Here is an 18994-nt window from a genome sequence, read left to right on the forward strand (position 1 = left end):
TCTTGATTCCTGTCTCCTGCACAATGTCACAAACCTCCGTCCATGTAAATATGTACATAATAGCCTCAATCTTGCCTCCTGGCCCACAAAACCTGAAATACATGCTCTCTGTCCCTTTATGGAAAAAAAAACAACCTGTGAACCCCTCATCTATTCGAACTGTCAGTCAAAAACCTGGAAACCAACTAGAGAGAAAGGAACGCTGAATGTCTGCTATATCCCAGGCTGTCATTTACAAGCATTCTGTGTCTTCATCCTCACAACAGATCTAAGAGGAAATCTTCTCTGTGCCCATTTTATAGATGAGGATGATGAGGCTATGAGAAGTTAATACAAAATATGCAATGGAACCTGAATTCAGAATCTGGGGTCTATCTACCAAGCTTGTACTCCTTCTTCTAAGTCAGCTGAACCTGGTGCTAAACACTTTTGATCAGATCGTGTGCAGTCAGAGTCAGACAGCTACATCCACCCAGCTCCCTCCCTCTCTATCACTTCCCTCTCGAAAACTCTGCCATTATCAACAGCCAGCCACTCATAGCAGCATCAAGCTGTGCCCAAGATGACAAAAAGAGGTGTCTGCTTTTGCCCACCACCATAGTGTTTCCCTGAGGAAAGCTAATTTGGGTTTCTAAAAGTACACAGTAACCAGTGAGGCTATAACTTCAATTATTGACATGTCTCAGCTGAGCATGAGCCTGCCCGTGAGCTGTGATTCATGAAGGTCCTGGAGGCTGTTGACGATGAGTCACGTCAGCAGCAGATGGTGCTCAGGGAGATGCTTGGTATTGTAGAGCCATTTGGAGAAGAGCAAGGCCAGCATGCTCTAAGAACATGGTGTGCTTATTGGACCTCTTTTCAATAAACAAAGCCCCAGGATACGCTAGCCATTCTCTGCTGGACGACACTCTGAGTGACTGAGCGCCTTAGCTCACGGCTAAATTCAGCCTCGCCATGGCTCAGGAAAGTTCCATCTGAGCTCATGCACGTACATATATCTTGACCCAAAAAACTTTCAGTACAAGACAGAAATCTGCCTAGCGCATCTTCACCTGTTCCTTTGGGGTTTCTTGTTTCATCCTTTTCCCTAAAATACTGTGGGTGACTCAGTTGTCCTAGTGTCTTCCAAAAATAAGCGTCACTGAAAACAAAACTCTGGTTACCATTAACAACACTCGTGGGTGAGTGTCAACTCTTGCACTGATCAGACAGAAAGCCTGAGAATGACTTTGCAAACATTTTTATCTTTTATAATTTATAAGCAAAACGCATATTGTAGGAAAAATTAGAAAATATAAATGAGCAGAAAGAAAAAACACTAAATCACTAAGCATCTCATTTAGGGTAAAGATTATCATGCGGAATATATTCCTCCATAATGTTTTTCTGCACATGTGTATTAGCCTATTGTGTGTGGTGCATATGTGTGTGTGTGTGTGTGTGTGAAAACAATGGAATCATACTGAACATATTACTTGACATTTAACATTGAACAGGATTCTGAAACAGTAAATAAATAGTGCTTCAATTCAACATTACCAAGGGTTACAAAACCGGTGAGAAAAAAGTCAAAGTCAACCCCAGGATTCATGAAAATGTAATGAACACAAAACCAAGAGGCAAGAACTACAGAATTACCACTAGGCTAGAAAATCTGCTGCAATCCAAGGAATTGGTAGATGAAAGAAAGAAAAGATCAAGAGAGAGAAGAAATAATATTTATTATCTCCCTGCCATAAGCCACCACATGCATCAGGCATTTTTATAGCTAAGGGGGTGGCTAAAGAAGAGAGGAATATATGAACTACAGCGGAGTTGGATACGACATCCAAACTGTCCTGGGAGTTAGCTGAGTGCACAGGTTTTGAATCAAAACTGACAGAACGGATAATAATTTATTTTGAAAGTAGATATATTCCAGAAAAGTTAAATCTAAAACATTTTCATAATGTACTAGCACAGTGCTTCTCACCAAGAGCAATTTTGTCCCTCTCCCAGGGGATATCAAGCAATGTATGAAGACATTTTTGGTTGTCACAAGCAGGGGTGCTATTGGCTCCAGAAGTTGTTGACTGGATATGAAATACCAATGTTTCTCCTGAGGGTGTAAGTACTGATAAAGCCATGATGAGGTATAAGCTCAAGAGGTTACATATAGTATTTATCCTAGAGAAATTCCCTTAGACAAAATGGCAAGAAATCAACGTATCTTTTCTAAAGACTCACTCACTATTTAACCACATCAACTAAAACTGGTCTCAAAATTAGATTGGTATAAATATTGGCTTTATTGGGTCTCTAATGAACATCAGATATTTCATCAATCGTTTTACTAATAAGTAGCTGAATGATTCGGAGAAGGCAATGGCAACCCACTCCAGTATTCTTGCCTAGAGAATCCCTTGGACAGAGGAGCCTGGTGGGTGCTGTCCATGGGGTCGCACAGAGTCGGACACAACTGAAGCGACTCAGCATGCATGCATGCAATGAACATCAACCCCTAGTACTCTTTATACTGTCATTGCTCAAAACCACTAGTCTATATCTGAGCCTGTGCCCCTGGATTTATTTCTGCAAATGAGCTTTGATACAAGGAATAGGATATCAACACCACACATTCAAGGCATCCTGGCTTGAAGATTCCTGACTGCAAGCTGCCAATATCTCAACTAAGCTTTCCTGGGGCCTGATACCCAGAGCTCTGACAAGGCCAGACACGACTGCTGTTGGGCTTGTTTTGGGACTCATTATCGATAGAAGATATTTAACTCAAAACAAAACAAATACATACTTAGTCACAGAGCTATTCAGAACATGTGTGTGTCACCATAGACCAGACCTGGGACATGAGGCTTGATGACTTTTTAAAATTTTTCTGAAGCATAGTTGATGTACAGTATCATGTTCATTTCAGGTGTACAAGTTAGTGATCTGACAAACACATTGCAAGATGACCACCACAACAAGCTCAGTAACTACTCGTCACCTGCAAAATTATTATGGTATTATTGTCTGTATTATAGTATTATGGTCTGCTGCATACTACATCCTTGTAACTTATTATGTAACTGAAAATTTGCAACTATTAATCTCCCAGTCCCCTTTCCTTCTCCCCATCAGCAACACTTCATCTGTTCTCTGTGTCTATAAGCCTGGTTGTTTTCGTTTGTTCATTTGCTTTGTTTTTTAGATTCTACATGTAAGTGAGATCTTGTGGTATTCTTTCTCTGTCTAATTTCACTTGGCATAATATCCTCTGGGTCCATCCATGTCTTCACAAATAGCATGAATTTCATTCTTGCTATGGCTGAGCGATCTTCCATTGCATATATACACCATATCTTATTTATGCATTTGTCTGTCCGTGAACACCTAGGTTGCTTCCATGTCTTGGTTATTGTAAATAATGCTGCAATGAATATGGGGGTGTGAATATCTTTCCAAAATACTGTTGTTTTCTTCAGGTAAATACCTAGAAGTGGAATTGCTGGATCACACGGCAGTTTTATTTTTTAATAATTTTGAGGGACTTCCATACTATTTCCCACAGTGGCTGCACTGATTTACATTCCTACCAGCAGTGCACAAAAGTTCCCTTTTCTCTACACCAACGCTTGTTATTTCCTGGCTTTTTGATGATAACCATTCTGACAGGTGTGATGTGATATCTCATTGTGGTTTTGATTTGCATTTCCCTGATTTGAGTGATATTGAACATCTTTTCATGTGTCTGTTGACCATCTGCAGGCTTACTTTGCTAGTAAGAAAATCCCTCCTTGGAAGTCTGCTCCTGTACAAACCAGGCAGTTGTTGGATAGCTTATCAGAGTTGATGATAGCATAGGCTTCTGCCTAGAATTACTGGCATTTCCCCCCAACTCATCAGCTAAGAAAGATAGTTACTGGTGGACAGAAATGAGTTGGAACTAGCAAGTTGATCTTTGACCTACTCCCTAAGAAAAACACTGGTACTGTTTGTTCAAAGTATTTACAATGAAGCTCCTAAAATATCGTCTTCTCTCCCTTTCCCTTCCTTCTTTCTTCTAATGGAGGAATTTCAAAACAGTTATGAACTCTGAGCTACTGCTCTCTAGATTTTCCACCACCACCACCAGTACCCCTCCAACAAACAGTTAGCCTTTGGTCAGCTGTCAGACAATATGACAACAAGCTTAGCAGACATCTGCCCCTGGATTAATGGGCTTGGTATTTCTTTCACTATTAAAGATAAATCACTAGACAGCTGTATTGAAAACCACAGCACACTTCTCAACACTGATGATGCATTGATGAGATGACCTGCTTTCTAAATGGGGTCATGAATAATCTTCCTACCTCAGGAGCTATTTTTCCCAGCAAGAAAAGATTTAAAGAAGCAACAAGGAACACGGTATAAACTTCAAATTCAAACATGGTGACTTTTTGACTCTGCAGGTGCTGATAATGACATATTTTTTGAGGATCATTCTGGAATTCAGCATTAATCAAAAGCAAAAGCATAAGAGCATGAAGGCCTTGCTTTGCCAACACAAATCAGTAAAACAGTATGAAAAGCACATCGTTCAAATTCAGACTCACTTAGGTTTCTAAGGAAGTTGCCCTGAACTGGTGACAACTTCAGTTAGCTTATACATGGATACAATTTTTTAAAATCACATAAAGCTTATCTGAGAAGTAAATGAGATAAAAATACACAAGCAGAATTGAACACACAGTTGACCCTAAATAAAGGCTAGTTCCTTGGCCTTCTTTTCCTTTTGCAGTTACCATTTTGGCTGATTCTAATTAGCAGCGAATATTTGGATTTACTTGTAGATACACCTCTTGGCTGCACAACTAAGTTTGAGAGTCTAGATGTTTGAAGAGGACAGTCACAATATAGCACTGAAAAACATTTTAAGTCAATATTTTAAAGCATATTTTATATAAAACAGGTATAGTAATTTTTCATATAAGCTAATTGTTCTTAAGAAGGAAATGACATAAAAACACAGCTAAAAGCTAGAAACAGAAAGATAACAGAGCAGGAAATGTGGATAAAGTGCTGCCGACCATGAGTTATTCAGACAGTTCCAACACAGAGGTCGAGTCCCTCTGCAGAAACCCTAGTGGGACTGGGGGAGATGGACATACAACCAGACTAGACGTCTATGGAGCCTGAATTCTGTCCTCATGTCATCTGTGACATTGAAAGTTACTGGAATGACCGAAAGGTCAATATCCTCATTGACAAAATGAAGAAAATCAACAGAATCGTTGAGTTCCTTTCATTTCTGAGCTGTCCATGAAGTCTTTAGGGAAAACATTTCCCCAGAGAATCATTCATCAGGATGAAAACACTTGGTCCTTCAGGTTAGCCTCCCCTCCTAAGCTTCCTTCCCAAAACAGTTCCCAGGTGAATGGGAAGAAGTAACATCTAACATCCTTTGCGATGGTGGGAAAGATCCAGTGGGATGGTGGGAGAGGATGTCCTCTACCTATTCTGGTCTCCAGGGCTGCATCCCTTGTCCCTTGGGTGTCCCCTGGCCTCCGAGGCTGGAATCTGAGGATGGTGTGGCTAGCGATCTGATCTGCCTTGGTTTGCTCCAGTCACTTCCTGGCTGACTCAGGCTTGTGTTAGCTTCTGCAGGCTGACTGAACAACTGCCATGCCCTTTCTTCAGCCTCTGCCTCGGAGGTCACTTCACCTTACCATCGTGTGCACCACTGTAGATCTCTCCCTTCGCAACTCGGCATCCCTATCAGATAAGGAATTACGGTAGCGTGGCAAAACTCAAACCCAGGGCCCCCCGTCTGCCTGACCACACTGCTTTGCCCAGCTTACTTGTGATGTGCCTGAAGCCTAGACTGCTAATTCACCTGAAAGCATAGGCCTCCGGTGGAGGGGGGGTGGCGGGGATCAAGAGACATCCCACTTTCTTCATTCTTTCTGTCTCCTTCTTTCTTTCATCTCCCAGCACAGAATGGCTTTTCTTTCTCTTCCTTTATACCCGGCCCCTTCCCCCCTACCTACTCCAGCTAAATATGCAGGGGTCTCTTCTCTGCAGAAGAAGGAAAGGACTACCCATTCCAATGTTCTTGCCTGGAGAATCCCCATGGACAGAGGAACCTGGCGGGCTATAGTCCATGGGGTCGCAAAGAGTTGGACACAACTGAAGCAACTGAGCCCTCTTCTCTGCATTATTAAAAATCTCTCTGAACTGAAGCCTCTATGCTCAGTTATTAATCTGATAATGGGAAGTAGGAAGCCTCTCTCAAGAAACTGCTTGTAAGACAGTAGTTTATATCATTCTGTTTTTCAATCAGATTAATAATGAATATTACCTTGGTCTTTCTCTTGGTATTTCTCCTATAGAAATTATATTTAAATGAATACTGAGGGCAGAAGAAGCAAAGGTTTTTGACTGAAGAAAGCAAAAAATTAAATATTTTAAAACTTTATCTCCATAATAAAGCTATTTACCAAAAAGAGTCAGCCTAAATATTAGTACATACCTAGATAAAACAGAGAGATGCCAAGAAAGGATGAACTGAGACTTGGAGGATGCTGGATGTTAATGAAGGGAATTAAGAGAAACCAGTGCAAAATATAGACGAAATTTGAGAGATAAAAACTAAAACATCTGCGATTCCTCTGGAAGTCAAGTGGTGAAGACTCTGCACCTCCAGTGCAAGGGGTTTTGGGTTTGATCTCTGGTCAGGAACTCAGATTCCACATGCCCTGTGGCATGGACAAAAAATAAATAAAATAAAATACTGTCTTCTAAAAAAATAAAGAAAAAGAAGAAAGAAAGTGTCCTGTGTACTTCATGTACTTTCTCTACATACTCAGGTTGCTTCACAGAGAAGTAATTATGCCATGCACAATCTTCCTGCTACGGGCATGACACTTTCTGGAGACCAGGATAAATAATTAAGACACCCATGTCCATAGTTTATTTCTCTGCTGTCTTGTTCCAGAAAGGATTCCAAGCAGCTGACAGGGATAACTCTCACCCTACAGGAAAAATGAATGGTATATGATTAAGGAGCGTCAAAAAAAAGAAAAGAATGCTTCTTCTTTTTAGAAGCATTTAAAGGTGCAAACTCTCTAGTTCACACAGAAAAAGAAGAAAGAAATGTTGGAGATGATATAGTTGTGTAAAGAAGATAGACCAAAGTATGAGAGAAAATGAAGATTCAGTCAAGGAAAGCATGGTGAAGAGCATGTGGGAAGTGACCTGGCGACATGATACGAAGCTTAAGAAGATGACCCTGGAATCTTTAGAGGGAGCAAGATGGATGCCAAGAAGCCAGCAGCCATGCTGGTCCAGGTGGGAGAAAAGGAGAGTCTACAGTAAGGCAGCAGCAGTGGAAAACGTGTGAGAGGGGTTACAAAAGTAAAATAAGCAAGACTTGGCCAATGACTGGGTTAAGGATGAAAGGAAATGGTGGGGTCCATGACAACTATGCGGCTCCAAGCCAAGCCAACTGCAGGAATAAAAACAATATGAGAAATGGCCCACTTCCAGTGTTGCTCTTAAAAAAGAGTGATGGTAATTTATTTTCCACATAAAAGTTTTCTGTGATAACAATATCAATAGACGTAAAAGTAAAAATGAAAAATTTTAAAAATTTGTTCTGAATCAGTATACTTAATAGCTGTAAGAAGCACTCTGATTTAGAAAGTAACATGTCATTTGATATCTTTGAAGCATAAGAGAAATCAAAAAGATAAAAAACAGATTTAACCCAAAGTATTTTAATTCATAAGTGTCATCTCAAACTGAGTTTATATACCTTGTGGATCACTTTATTTTTGCAGAGCTATCTATGATTACCAGTTTTGGTTTTTGGGGGTTTTTTTTGAAGTTTATCCTTTGGTAGAAATAATGTAAAGCTATATGTAGTCTGTTAAGCAACATGGTACCAGATTAGGATGGTACCTAATGGTACTTTCTGTCCCCATGAATCTGCCTATTTCAGATATTTCTTACCAATTGGATCATACACTGTGTAGCCAATCAAACTGCCCCAAGAACTCTTACCCTGTTGAGCAGCAGTAAAAATTTACTTTAGCTCAAATTTAGCAATTAGCACCTCAGACATTTCTGGTTTAAGACAATTTAATTTTGGTAAAGACTCATTAAGCACAAAGCACACTGGCTAACCAGTTTTTTCTCCCCTTCCCTCTTCCTTCCTGAATTGCTCTGGGTACAACGGAAACCTGAGGATCCTCCTAGCAATGGTGGGGGCAGACGTCGTCCTCCGCTGGCCTCTGCAGGGTGGTGGCCTGATGAGGCTGGACTCTGGATCTGTGCCCCTGGGGACAACTGGTCCGCGCTGGACTGGGCAGACGATGGCTTCCCTTGTCGCTGACATCTGAGCCTGACACTGCCTCCCGCCACACAGATCACTGCCCATGGCAGACGCCAATGCCAACTCCTGGCTTCTATCTCCACACAGAGGGTGGGCCTTTTCCCCCTCTTCACACCCTGCGCCTGTCATGGAGCCTACATAGAACAGGCATTCAACAATGTTGTTTGAGTAGGTGAACACATCCTTCAAAATCCAACTAAAATATTATCTCCTCTATAAACCTTTCTTTAATGAGGCTACCCCTTCTCACCCTCCACTGCCTGTTCTGTGCTCCCATAACAGGCGGACCTTGCTGCCAGTGGAGCAGGCTGTATCATAATCCACTGTATGGGTATCATCTCTCACACAATAAAAATTCCACTGCCCCTCACTGCCCAGGGCAGGAGCTTCCCAAGGCCGCCCTCAGATCCTTGCCATGTAAAAAATATGCTCTATACCCCAGTGGAGACACAGACACAGAGAACAGGCTTATGGTCACAGCTGGCAGGGGAGGAAAGAGAGGGTGGGATGTATGGAGAGACTAACATGGAAACATACATTACCATATGCAAAATAGATAGCCAGTGGGAATTTGTTGTATGACTCAGGGAACTCAAACAGGGGTTCAGTGACAACTTAGAGGGGTGGGATGGGGAGCGATGTTCAAGTGGGAGGGGACATAGGTAAACCTATGGCTGACTCATGTTGGTATTTGGTAGAGATCAACACAATACTGTAAAGCAATCATCCTTAGTTAGAAATAATTTTTTTTAAGTATGCTCCATAAACATTCAAAGTAATTAAAGCCTTGTCATTTTAAATTAGTTAGATTTCTTTTCACAAATAATTATGGAAACTTTACAAAATAATCATATGGGTATAAAATGAAAAGAAGTCTCCATTCAACCCCAAATAGTTTCAAGAGCCAGTACTGAAACTCTTCAAATTTCTTTTTAAGTGAATATTTAAAGTATTGCCTAATAACCTGGGTTAGTAAAGGAGAAAATTTACACTAGAGGTTCCTAAGTGAAGAGGCCAAGAAGGGATTAAAGGCAGAGAGAATTGCATTTGCAGACTCACACACTGCACCAGAGGATGAAGAGGCAAATAGGGCCCTTGACGATGAGAAATTTGAATTTCCTCCTGAAGCCAAGGACAAACCCTGCCTAATCAGTTTTATCAACAAATATGTATCTCAGTTCTCCCACGGAATGAAATCTTTCCAATAGGTACTTGAATTTTTCTCCACTGATTACCTGATATCACCTGCCTGTGGATGGTTTCTGACATAATTTAGATTCGAGAAAAAATAAATCCAGGCACTTGTGGGTTCAAGAAAATCTGAAGATGGTGGTACTGAACTGAAACGTTCAGATTGTGAATGGTACACTGAGTTAAGAAAATAATTAACACTGAGGTTTTTATTATTCTTTCCATATCAACATGTCCTCTGTTTTCTCTAAAGTCACTTCAGAATTTTTCATACACAATGTCCCCTTAGAGGAGGCTGACGGAAAAAGAAGACAGGCAAGCTAGGTGGTCTTCCTACTAAATCGGTAGAAAAGTTTTCTCTCGGCAGTTTCCTCAGAACCAAAAGTGCAGTTGATCAAACTAAAAGATGGAGAACACAAGCTGAGGCTTGGAGAATGGAGGCCTCCCAACGGAGTCAACAGAGAGCCATGGTTCTGAGCACTGGTTCTGAATCAAGCCGCCTGGATTCAGACCACAGCTCCACCATCCACTGCGTATCGTGGGCAGGTAATGTATACCTTATTCTGTTCCCTTGTAAACTGAGATCATCACAGGACCTGCAGCTAGGGCTGGGGGTGTGAATGAGTGTAAAGTTGATATATGTGTGAAGGACATTAGAAGATGCCATCCCCTCCATCACTCATTATTGTCTGTGTTCCTTCACATCTCTGTCTGTTTTCTTCATCTGTCTTCTATGGCCTCCTTTCCAATAAGTATTATCTCATAGCCTTCTATTTTATCCCAGATAACCATTTCTTTGCCTTGGAAATGAACAGAGATCATACTGTCATTTTTGAGATTGCATCCAAGTACTGCATTTCGGACTCTTTTGTTGACTGTGATGGCTGCTCCATTTCTTCTAAGGGATTCTTGCCCACAGTAGTAAATACAATGGTCATCTGAGTTAAATTCACCCATTCCAATCCATTTTAGTTCACTGATTCCTAAAACATCAATGTTCACTCTTGCCGTTTCCTGTGTGACCACTTCCAATTTGCCTTGATTCATGGACCAAACATTCCAGGTTCCTATGCAACACTGTTCTTTACAAAATCAGACTTTACTTCCATCACCAGGCACATCCACACCTGGGTGTTGTTTTTGCTTTGGCGCCATCTCTTCATTCTTTCTGGAATTATTTCTCCATTCTTCGCCAGTAGCATTTGGGTACCTACCAATCTGGGGAGTTCATCTTTCAGTGTCCTATCTTTTTGCCTTTTCATACCATTCATGGGGTTCTCAAGGCAAGAATACTGAAGTGTTTGCCATTCCCTTCTCCAGTCTACCATGTTTTTTCAGAACTCTCCACCATGACCCATCCATCTTGGGTGGCCCTACATGGCATGGCTCCTAGTTTCATTGAATTATACAAGGCTGTGGTCCATGTGATCAGATTGGTTAGTTTTCTGAGATTGTGGTTTTCAGTCTGTCTGCCCTCTGACAGCAGAGAAGGCAGTAACCCACTCCAGTACTCTTGCCTGGAAAATCCCATGGGTAGAGGAGCCTGGTCCATGGAGTTGCAAAGAGTCCGACACGACTGAGCAACTTCACTTTCACTTTTCACTTTCATGCACTGGAGAAGGAAATGGCAACCCACTCCAGTGTTCTTGCCTGGAGAATCCCAGGGACAGGAGAGCCTGGTGGGCTGCCATCTATGGGGTCACACAGAGTCAGACACGACTGGAGCAACTTAACAGCAGCAGCAGCAGCAGAGTACATCATGAGAAATACTGGACTGGATGAACCACAAGCTGGATTCAAGATTGCCGGGAGACATATCAATAACCTCAGATATGCAGATGACATCACCCTTATGGCATAAAGTGAAGAACTAAAGAGCCTCTTGATGAAAGTGAAAGAGGAGAGTGAAAAAATTGACTTAAAACTCAACATTCAGAAAACTAAGATCATGGCATCTGGTCCCATCACTTCATGGCAAATAGATGGGGAAACAGTGGAACCAGTGACAGGCTTTATTTTGGGGAGGCTCCAAAATCACTGCAGATGGTGACTTCAGCCATGAAATTAAAAGACACTTGCTCCTTGGAAGAAAAATTATGACCAACCTAGATAGCATATTAAAAAGCAGAGACATTACTTTGTTAACAAAAGTCCATCTAGTCAAAGCTATGGTTTTTCCAGTAGTCATGTATGGATGTGAAAGTCAGACTATACAGCAAGCTAAATGCCGAAGAATTGATGCTGTTGAACTGTGGTGTTGGAGAAGACTTTTGAGAGTCCCTTGGACAGCAAGCAGATCCAACCAGTCCATCCTAAAGGAAATCAGTCCTGAATATTCATTGGAAGGACTGATGCTGAAGCTGAAACTCCAATACTTTGGCTACCAGATGTGAAGAGCTGACTCATTTGAAAAGACCCTGATGCTGGGAAAGATTGAATGCGGGAGGAGAAGAGGATGACAGAGGATGAAATGGTTGGATGGCATCACTGACTCAACGGACATGAGTTTGAGCAGGTTCCGGGAATTGGTGAGTTACAGGGGGGCCTGGCGTGCAGAAGTCCATGGGGTCTCAAAGAGTCGGACACAACTGAGAGACTGAACTGAACTGAACCATTTCTTTTGGGGGCTTCCCTTGTGGCTCAGTGGTAAAGAATCCACCTGCAATGCAGGAGATGAAGGTTAGTTTCCTGAGTCGGAAAAATCCCCTGAAGGAGGAAATGGCAATCCTTTCCAGTATTCTTGCCTGGAGAATTCCATGGAGAGAAGGGCCTGGCAGGCTGCAGTTCATAGGGTCACAAAGAGTCAGGCACGACGGAGCGACTGAGCAACACAAACACAACCATTTCTTTTATACTGTAAAATTAGGAAATGAAAAACTCAAATACCTATGAGATATCAGTAGATAGAAAGACAACTTCATTTTCTCTTTTCTTTGCATAATGCTTTTCCAAACTACTACTGTAGGGCTACTCCCCCAGAATGGAGTAAAGGCTCAGAAACAAAGGGTGAACATGAATGAAACTACACCTGGCTTACCTCTTCTGGCTGGTGACACTCCAGCCTCTGACTAGAAGGTTCAAGAACCCTGTTCTGAAAATGGATATCGGAGATTTGGAGAATGGAGATCTGACTCCCGTTCACAAGCAAAGGCTTCTTTGAGAAAGAAAAGACTATGTTATTTTACAACCCTATCAAGTTATACAGCCCTGGCTGATTTCTGGAAATAAGTTTGTCATTGAAGGCATGAGACAAGCACCTTTTAAAATTACTGCAAGCAATCTGTGGAAGCATAATGCCAATCCCCACTCTCAAAGCCCTCATTGTGAGCGCTGGTGCTCGGAGCTGCTAATTGCTGGCTGCCTTCCATCCTCCTCCTGCAAACACCATACCATATTTGTCTTTCAGCTGTCACTATTTGTTAGGGGCCTATAAACAGAGAAGATGCTTTCTTAGCAACCACTGTAAAAAGGTAGAGAGCTCCCTTCCCCCAGTCCCAAAACAAGCCTGAAATGAGGAAAGAAAGGAAAAGGGACCTGACAAAGGTCCATGTGAAAGTCAGAAGGACAATCCAGCACGGAAAGTTTCAAATACTTCTGGCTGCCTTTGGCTTAGGGGAAAACAAAGAAAAAATCTCACAAGAAGCTTTCAGAAGCCAGCTGCCAACAGATTAAAGGGCGACTAGAAATGATCTCACCGCCATTTGTAGACGTCTGGTCACACGGATATCTGCAAGATAACCAAGAATAATCTGGTTACGTTATTCAATTTTACTTCCTTGGAGAATGCTTTGGGCTTCATCTTGCTATTTTTAGTCTTTGGTGTCAGACACCACGGGAAGTCATCGCCAAGGCAGTTCAAGGTTGACATGTTCCTCCAGAACAGGTAAAAGTTCTGGAAACCAAAATGACTGAAAAAGCAGCTGGAGATCAAAGCATTCAAGAGATTCTGGAAAGGAGAAGCAGGGAGGAGATAGGGAGGTTTTTTTTGTTGATAACCACAGAACAGCCTTGATGGATGCTACATTTTAGAGAGCATTACAGAAAACTGTCATGTCTGTAAAGAAAGCAGAAACTTAAAAAAAAAAAAAAAAAACGCAGAGGATCTGTGGGAGCACCCCTGGCCATTGAAGCTTTCAGGAAGTTGAAAATGTTTCTGGAGTTAAATCAGTTCACTCTCGCCAGCCTGAGAACAGCCAGTTTGGAAAACAGGACTTGTAGGCATGGAAACAGCAGGCATCTTGGTAACAAAACTCATTACAGGGTTTAATGGAGGAAAAACTGTGGAGAATCCTCAAGAGGGAAGGATAGTTTGGTGCAGTATTGCAAGGCCAGAGAGTATGGAACCTAAACTGAGAGTAACTAAAATATGCTAAGTTTCAGTAATTGAGTGAAAGAATTAAACTTTTGTGAGCCATGATCTTCAAGTGCTGCCTGTCGGCAAGTATCTGGGATGCTAATCATCAAAGCAATGAAAGTAAGACACCCAGAAGAAATTATTTAATCCTATATTCCCACTATGTCCTTGAAGACATATGACAGTTAAGAGACAGTTAAGAACTAACTCTCATGAATAACGTTTCAAAATTGGAAAAAGCAAAAATACTGTGAACAGAGTTTTTATACTGAATGCCAACTTTCATGCTTATTTTGATCCCCACAATAGCTCGTTGATAAGGATACTATCTGGGCTTCCCCAGTGGCTCAACAGTAAAGAATTCACCTGCAATGTGGGAGATGCAGGTTCGATCCCAGAGTCAGAAAGATCCACTGGAGGAGGGCATGGCAACCCACTCCAGTATTCTTGCTGGAGAATCCCAAGGACAGAGGAGCCTCGTGGGCTACAGTTCATGGGGTTGCAAAGAGTAGGACATGACTGAAGCGACTAAGCAGGCACGCACGCACACAAGAATATTATCTCCACTGCATTACACATGAGGAAACTGAGGCCCAGAGGAGCTGAGGTCTGTAAGCATCAGAGCCAGGCTTCCAGCCTAAGCCAGTACTGCTCCTCCCCTTCATCCAGCCTCCATCCTGCACGTACTGTGATTCAGGTAAGGCTGCAGTGACACGTGTGGGTACAACAAGCCACTCCTATGCTGCTGGTCCGCCCCCCATCAGAGCTTGCCACTGCACGAGCAGGCAGAGGGGATAGTGAGTAATTTTACTGTAAAAACGAGAAACTTTGTTGTATACTGTGCTTGTATTTTTTCAAAGCTCTTTTCCTTGGTCACAAATCTTGTCTTTGTGTTTTTCTCTTCCTCTGTCTCCTCCTCTTTTCTCCTTTCTCTCTCCACGTTTACACACTCAACTTACACTGGAGCCCCAAGAGTAAAAGGAAGCTCATGAGCTCAGGACTTCCCCAGGGTACTCACTGTGGCCAGTAATGACCACCCCACCCACATCCTCCTCCTCACCCAGCCTGACTCCAGCTGCTTTGATTGCTGATAACTTAATAGTAAAGGCAGCAAACGGGCAGCCTCAGGGAAAACTGGGGACTCAGTCACAGCTACTGCCAATTTCTCATGACCTCTGGTCTTCTAGGAGGCCCTGTTAACATGGCCAGAGAGTGATGGTGGAAAATGGAAAAGAGTGGAAAGCTCACTCACTGTTAAGAGATAGGTTTGGTGCAATTTGGCTGCCCAGCTTCTGAAGTCTAAAGGTGGAGCTCTGGTCTGGGGACAGCAATGTGACCGTATATGATTAGAACTACTGTGAAAATCACCATATTCTAACCTAGTCCTTCAGTTTCACATATAATATTTAACCACTTGTTGTTCCTTCTCTATTTTTTCCCCAATTGTAATTCAGAGATTTTTTTTTTTTCTTCCAGGATACTAATAGCAGTGCTTTTCATTAACCTCAGCTACAATGGGTTTAACTGTCCACTAGTGACTAGAATATGAACTTCCTTTCCTTAGTGAAAAGAAATTGACTTAATACAACATAAGAGAACAAAAGAAGAGGGAGATCTATCAACTACTTCAGTTGCCTGTGTGCTTAGTCATATCTGACTCTTTGTAACCCCATGGACTGTACTCCACCAGGCCCTTCTGTCGGTGGAATTTTCCAGGCAAGAATACTGGAGTGGGTTGCCATTTCCTAATTCAAGGGATCAAACCCACATCTCCTGCATCTCCTGCATTGGCAGGCAGATATTTTATCCCTGCGCCACCTGGGAAGCACTTTAGTTACTAAAACATAGTAATTCTTCAAGATTATTTTCAATACATGTAACTGTTTATATTTGCAACCATTCATTTACATGAATTTATACTTCAAGAACTGGTATATATACTAACAATACCAAATGCTAGCAAGGATATAGAGTAACTGATCCCATACACTGCTTGTAGGAATGCAAAATGGAACAACCGCATAGAAAAACTATTCATCAGTCTCTTAAGTTAAATATACGCCTTCCATAGGATCCAGTCAGTCCACTCCTAGGAATTCACACATGAAAATGTAAGTCCACACAGAGTTAAATATAAGCGTTCAAAGCAGTATTATTCATAATAACCCCAAACTGAGGGGAAAAAAACAATTTTTCATCAATAGGTGTTCATTGGAAGGACTGATGCTAAAGCTGAAACTGCAATACTTTGGCCACCTCATGTGAAGAGTTGACTCACTGGAAAAGACTCTGATGCTGGGAGGGATTGCGGGCAGGAGGAGACAGGGACGTCAGAGAATGAGATGGCTGGATGGCATCACCAACTCGATGGACATGAGTTTGAGTGAACTCTGGGAGTTGGTGAGGACAGAGCGGCTTGGCGTGCTGTGATTCATGGGGTCGCAAAGAGTTGGACACAACTGAGCGACTCAACTGAAATGAACTGAACTGAAACAACTGTGGAATATCCACAATATAGAATACTACTAAGGAAAAAAATAACGGAGGAGGCGGAAGAGAGGACAACTGATACAACAATATAGGTGAATCTTAAAATCATTACACGAAACGAAAGAAACCAAGCACAAAAGAGTCCATACTGTGTGAGACCACTTATATAAAACTCTAGAAAACGGGAACAAAGTCATCGAGACAAAAAGCAGATGAGTGGTTGCCCAAGGCCAGGGAAAGATGCTGTCAAACATCTTACATAGAATGAAAGCCCCCTCATAATAAACTATTGGGCCCAAATATCAATAGTGCTGAGGTTGAGAAACCTGAGCTAGTCTGACCAAACAAAAAGTGAGAAGACTCAAATTACTCAACTCAGGAATGAAAGATGAGACATCACTACCAATCCTACAGAAAGTAAAAGGATTATAAGGACATGCTATGAAGACTTTTATGCTAACAAATTAGGCAATTTAGATGAAATAAGAAGATTCAAAAAAAAGTACACAGTAACAAAACTGACTGAGTGAAAAGGATAAAATATGAACAGATGCATAACAAGAATTTAAATTAGTAATTGAAAATCTTTCTTCAAATAAAAGGCTAGGTCCAGATGTCTTCACAGGTGTATGCTATAAAGTATCTAAAGGACAAACAACACCACTCCTTCAAAACTCTTCCACAAAACACAAGACAGAACACTTCCCAACCAGTCACTCAAGGCTCAGTTCAGTTCAGTTCAGTCGCTCAGTCGTGTCCGAACAGACAAAGACATCACAAGAAAAGGAAACCACAGGCCAATATTCTTCATGAGTCTAAATGCAAAAATTCTCAACAAAATGTCAGCAAGCTGAATTCAACAACATATCAAAAGGCTTATACACCATGACTGAGTATGAGTACAAAGTTGACTTAATATCTAAAAGTCAATATAAAATAATTTTAACATAATATGAATAAAGGACAAAAATCATATGATCATGTCAACACATAGAAAAAAAAGCATTTGTCAATATCTAACACTCAAGTCTCAAAACTCGAGATGGAAAGAATTTTGTCAACTTGATAAAAGGATTCTTTGAAAAATCTGCAGCTACCATCACACTTATTAGTGAAAGACAATGCTGTTTCCTCTAAAACTAAGAAAAAGACCACATATTACATGACTGCATTTGTGTAATGTCCAGGGAAAGTTAATCTATAGAGACAGAAAAGAAGAGAGAGAGATACTTACAGGGTAATATGATTTTATCCTTGATAAATGGACTTCTCCTTTCTCAAGCTAGCTGGTAACTGCTGACTAAGCTCCTCCTTGGCCCCAGGATGTCTATATTTTTTCAGAAGCTCATCTCTGATCCCAAGAAGCAGACGCTGGCAAATACCCTCTGCACGTAGAGGGCTGTGTGGTTCCCTCAGAACCAGAAGGGGTTTGCTTGAGAAATATGGGAAAGGAACACTGAAGAAAATGCTGTTAAGGTCTTCAAACCTGAATTTTATCATTCAGAGGAACAAGTCCATGTCTAAGGAGACAAAGAGCACATGTTCCAGGAAGAAATGTCACTTCAACACAAAGGCATTGCTTTGGAATCAAGAGAGTGAGAGAACCCAGCTATGATGGCAGTGCTTTGGAGATAAGTCCCTCTGTCATCACACCACTTGATAAATAAGTCACACCAAGCCTCTCGGCAACTGCAGAAGTTTTCAGCACACCACAGAGAAATAAATGGAACCTAGTCAGAAGGGACTGTTGAGAGCAGAAACACTGTTACCTGCAAGTAAGCAGCACCATACCCGGAATGCTGTGAGCACTTGGTCATCAGCATGTGGATGCAGCTCAAATCCCTTCGCTGTCCTCACATTACACAGAGCATGGCAAGATCTTGAGTCCTGGACACCACTGGTGGAAGAGACAGATGTCACCATCCACCAAAATATCTATCTGCATTTCGGCTGGTAAAGTTACTGGGTGCTGCCTTTCCCCGTGTATCATTTTGCAACCATGAGCAACTAAGGGGCAGAGGACCACGAAGACAATTGATTAGTGGCCTGATTCCTTCTGCTTAAAAGCCAAAGAATTCAAAATCTGCCTGCTGAACTAGCATAATCTTATGTGTGTCCCAAGAACAGCAAAAGACCGTAGCAGAGACATTTATCATCATGACGGGAGAAGGGTGTTTGGAGGACGGATCCAGACACAACAGCAGGGCCTAGGTAGAAAAACTGCTGATCCACAGCCAGGAGCGTAGCTGATGCTCCAGCCACACTGTCACAATGTGTGTGCTAAAAGGCAAATGGTACTCACGGTAATGGAAAGAGATATGTCATTGGAGCTATAAGGCTTTGGTGTTTTGTTGTCAAGGTTTTCTTGTGGGATGTTCTTGGCTGAATAGAGGCTTAAGGAACCATGAGGAGTAAAAAGTCCAGTCAGTCCCCTTGGGAGGCAGAGATGTTGGTGACAGCGGAGACCGGAGGTGCCAGGACCAGAAGTGCTAGCATTCAGCCCAGAGGCTCCATCATCCCAGGAGCCCCATGAGTCTGCCTGTCACGTAAAGGCCATCACTTAAGTACCAGTGCATCCCGGAGCAAAACAGAAGCAGGTGTTT

The 18994-nt window shown here is 41.9% G+C and overlaps 1 protein-coding gene across 4 annotated transcripts in view; it reads right to left on the reverse strand.

Moving 5' to 3' along the window:
- Positions 1–18282, reverse strand: part of TLR3 (toll like receptor 3) — a 447684-nt gene extending 429402 nt beyond the window's left edge. For 3 of the 4 annotated variants that reach the window (XM_088832565.1, XM_088832564.1, XM_088832562.1), the window contains exon 1: positions 17626–18153. The gene's annotated coding sequence lies outside the window, so the exon portion shown is untranslated. The other variant, XM_088832563.1, reaches the window with a different exon arrangement.
- Between the last annotated feature and the right edge of the window lie 712 nt (positions 18283–18994).

This window comes from Moschus berezovskii, chromosome 26, assembly GCF_049115385.1.
Source record: "Moschus berezovskii isolate FMDL1 chromosome 26, NW_MosBer_1.0, whole genome shotgun sequence".
Taxonomy (NCBI): Eukaryota; Metazoa; Chordata; class Mammalia; order Artiodactyla; family Moschidae; genus Moschus; species Moschus berezovskii.